Source organism: Cibotium barometz, chromosome 1 (assembly GCF_041138505.1).
Source record: "Cibotium barometz isolate CiBa-2024 chromosome 1, ASM4113850v1, whole genome shotgun sequence".
Classification (NCBI taxonomy): Eukaryota; Viridiplantae; Streptophyta; class Polypodiopsida; order Cyatheales; family Cibotiaceae; genus Cibotium; species Cibotium barometz.
Window position 1 is genome coordinate 50,646,508 of NC_141046.1, and position 4,607 is coordinate 50,651,114.

Consider the following 4,607-nt stretch of genomic DNA (forward strand, 5'->3'; position numbering starts at 1 on the left):
ATGTATGTATATATACATACATATGCATACACACACACACACGCACACACACACACATCTATATGTCCTTACTTTGCCTATGTACATAATCTCAAACAAAAAAGTTTTATTTTTCATGTTTTTTTGAAATCACACGTGTTTATATATACGTTGTTGCATACATGCGCATCACATCTACATACATATGTTGTATATCTTACTATATATGTATGTATGTATGAAAAAACTATGTTGTATGAAAAAATTGTGTCGTATAAAAAACCCATGTCGTGTGTGTTTAGATTTACATACATTAAATGTTATATTGCATGTATTTAGTATGTTTATATATCTATGTATATTAGATATAGATATACATTTATGCATAAATATAAACATACACACATAAGTATTCAAAAAAATTTAATATAAGCATATTGTAAATTTCACAAATGGAAGAGGTGACTCACATATACTTTCAGCACATGAGGAACACCCTTTCTCATGAGAAAAGGGTGAATTTGGCTAAAGAGTATGAGTACCTTTACTTTGACCACACAGAATGGGTTCAACCATTGTTGCAACAACTGAATGGGATGACAAATATCCCAAAATTACTATAGAGCTATATCCTAAAAAATTAGATAAAAATATAGCCCTTATGTATATTAAATAAAATCTAAGCTTAATAGATTTCTATGAAATCGATTTATAAGGTCTATAGAGACAAAGATCAAGTAAGAGAGGTGTTTGACAAAGTAATTAAATGTATTACAAAGAATAAATTCCTTAGAGGAATAAAATATATTAGCATAAAACTCAAAAAATATGTCACGCTTGAATACCACCTATCCAACTTTTAAAACAACATATGTTAGAAGGAATCTCAAGAAAAGAGACCAAACTAATTGAAAACTAGTTTAGAGACCAGAAGGAACTTGAGTTTTAGTTGTGTTTGATAAAAACCAAAAATATTTTCACTTTCTCCATAATTTGAACTTTGTTCTTTTCGTTTTCCTACCTCTCCTGTGCATCACTCATTTTTGCCATATCTACTTCTTCTCTTGTAGAAATTTATAGTAACAAAGTGTTCTTATGATACACATACACATGGGATGGGCCTGGGAACATGGACTTAGGGTTATTTACATGTGGGATTAGGACACATGGGCCTTGGGACTATAAAAAGCATGTGCTCTAAGAAATTTTGACCTTTTTGAACATCTTGCAATACTCATTATACTTTACTTTCCATGTTTCTTAGTGTTAATCTCTCTTGCTTTTCCCTACCCCTAACCTAATCTAGATGCATCTTTCTTTCATTGATATCAGAGCTCTTGGCTTAGATCCTTGTTTAGGTAGTGATTAGTGATAATTATTTTTAGCTTATATTTAATCTAGTTTTCAAAATGCAATTTCTTAATCTTGATTAGTAATGATCATTTTTGGATTATTATTATTAATCTAATTTTTTGAAATGTATTTTCTTAATATTAATTAATGTTAATCATTTTTAGAATTGATTTTTACATAGTTTTCACATTTGCTAATTTCTTGTTTTAACAAGATTAGCAATGAAATTTGTATTAAACATTATCAAATTTATATTGATCATTGTTTTTTGAACCCTAATCCACTTTTCAATTTGATTTGTTAACCTTTTTTATTTTATTGATCTTGATATTGTTGAAAATTTTCTTGATTTTAAAATTAGGATTAGCAAAGATTTTAGCAACCAGTTTAAAATGATTTTCTTGCATTATCTTGATTAGAGAGCTTACAGTCTCAAATATTAATCCTTTAAGCTCTTATTTCTTCAAGAACAAACCCTAGATTCCCAAATCTTTGAGTTCTTGGAGAAGCATTGCAAGAAGAGGACTGTGGTGCAAAAAATCAAGGTTGTTGTGCAAAGTTTTGAGATTACTGTGCAGAATATTCATATTGTTGTGCAAAATATTCAGATTATTGTGCAAAGAATTTAGATTGTTGTGAGATTTCTCAGACTTATGTTGCAGAATTGTAGAGTGGTGTTGAGTGTAGATTCATTGCAGTTTCAAACAGTTTTTCAAGATTTGTAGATTTTCAAGAAAATGCAGAATCTCGGTGCAAATTTTCAAGAAAAGTGCAAAAACTCAATTTTCTTTAAAATATGGAGCAAGAATCGTGCAATGAGTCTGCCTAAACCCTAATTTTGTTCTAAAAGGTAATTTCTTGAAAACTTGTGCAAGATTTCAAAGTTTGGTGAAAGATTAAGTAAATCTTAACAACTTGTGACAAAGACTACATAGCGAATGCAAAGAAATCGTAAAGTTTCAAGAGAAGTGACTTACAAAGAACAACAATGGAATGATGCAGAGCAAGAGTAAATCTTAACAACTTGTGACAAAGACTACAAAGCGAATGCAAAGAAATTGTAAAGTTTCAAGAGAAGTGACTTACAAAGAACAACAATGGAATGATGCAGAGCAAGAGATAGTGTGCAAAAGTTATGTTAAACCTTTTTAGATTTGTGCAATAGCAAGGTCTTTTTATATATTAGTGTTATCTTTCAAAGATTAATCCTAAACACACTTTTACAATAAAGATTACTGAATGTATGCCCTATAAGGTGGATTTTTGCTGCAACTATCTGTTGTTAATGAAGAAGCCTCACTAGGAGTTGTGAACCCAAACCATTGGCACTAGCCAATATGACACCATAAGGCTTGAGTTGTGTTGGCTATTGGGAGAGACTACCAACCATTGATTGGTTCGTAGCCTTTAAGCATTTACAGTAAGCCGGGCAGCATAGGAGGGGTCTTCTAACCTAGCTAGCCAAGGATCTTGACAACAATAGGCAAAGCCTAACATCATTACACAAGAAGCTTGAGATAGGAACTTACAAACTCAAAGGTGCAACTTCTCGAGAACATATTGAATAGCCACAACGATACCAACCATGGTTGTAGATCCTTGAGAAATGAGCTCCATGATAAATCCTACCAACAGGCTCCTATGGCTTGTTTCTTCACAGCTTTCCTCTTCACCTCCTGGAGCACAGCTTGGTAGCGCTTCTTCTCATAGCAGCAAGTTAGATCTTCAGAAAACCAACAGGCTCCTATGGCTTGTTTCTTCACAGCTTTCCTCTTCACCTCCTGGAGCACAGCTTGGTAGCACTTCTTCTCATAGCAGCAAGTTAGATCTTCAGAAAACCAAAGAGATGTTCAAAGTCAAATCTTCTGACTACCTAGTATGATCATCTTTTCTGAACAGCAGTAGTGTTTGGCATCACTCTAATCACACACAATTTTAGGTGCATGCAAAGAGCATGCCTCCGCAATAAAGATCAACGCTCAAGAGTTGTATGGCTGCTTAAGGATGTATGGTCGGTGCAAGAGAAAAATGCACAAGAGTTACAAATTTCAAATGACATGTACAACAGCTTCTTTGCTTAACATAGATCATAGTCTTCATTTCCTTCTTTAGCCTCAGACATGTGCAACAGAGAGTTTGTAATCTTTTTAAGTTTGCTGTGAGCAGAGAGGAGTTTCTACAATTCGTTCAGTTCACTCAGCTACTCTTTGAACCTCAAAAGCGCAACACTCAGTTATTTTCTACAGTTCATTTTACAACATACAAGCCCGTCAAACAAAGCTGGGATAATGATATTCTCAAGCTAAGAAGTTGGAGTGGCCCTTAATGAGGATATGCTCTCCTTTCTTAACATCTCTAATACATACCTTCTTACAAGATTGACAATAAAAAACTCCTGTTATTATCACTTTACCTCATGTCAAGCCTTTGAATTACAAGAAAGAACAGAAGGCCAACACTAGAAGCATTTTCTGAAGCACTGCAAGTCTTTTACAACTTGTATGAGCAAGACATGCACACATGGATGACAATTATTTTATTGCATACCCAGCACAACCAATCTCAGCAAGCAATTTAACTTTTCCACCAAACTGAATCCTCTTTACTCATGGCGTTGCTATAGGTGACCATGTGCATGGACTTCGGCAGATGCACTAAAACGTTTAACCGACCACATCCCGCGACTCTATCTTAACAAGTTGCTGTCAAGATCACACAGCTGAAGCCCAAGCCTTTAAGAGCGGTGGTATTCGCAATGTAACACACCATCGGGGGCTTTTGAAGCAGCCGGGGAGCAGCGTAGGAAGGCAATGTAACACACCATCGGGGGCTTTTGAAGCAGCCGGGGAGCAGCGTAGGAAGGCAGTGCAAGGCTCGCTCTACAGTCTGGGGGGGCACCCAGCACCACAGGCAGCCATCTCGGTGATCCTCTACAGTAGAAGCAGCCATCTCAGTGATTCTCTACAGCGCAAACGTTTAAAAAAAAACCAAAAGAAATTAAAAAAAAACATCAAGTTCTATATAGCTCTTAATTAGAGATGAAGCGCATCGTTCATAGCTGAAGCGCATTGTCATGGAGCTCTCAGGGCGAGATGAACGCAGACACGCAAAGTAGTGAAGAAAAAAAAAAACTATAAACTGGAGAAGCAAGTCTAGCCATCATATATATGGAATCTTCAATCTCTAGGCTTCTTGGACTTAAGGAGTAGAGTGTCCTGGGGAGGAACACTGAGTATGGCATCAAACGTGAATGGGAAGAAGAGAGGAAAAAAACT

General features: G+C 35.3%; 1 pseudogene; it reads left to right on the plus strand.

Moving 5' to 3' along the window:
- Window positions 1–3,214, plus strand: part of LOC147642144 (uncharacterized) — a 10,973-nt pseudogene extending 7,759 nt beyond the window's left edge.
- The last annotated feature ends 1,393 nt before the right edge of the window (window positions 3,215–4,607 follow it).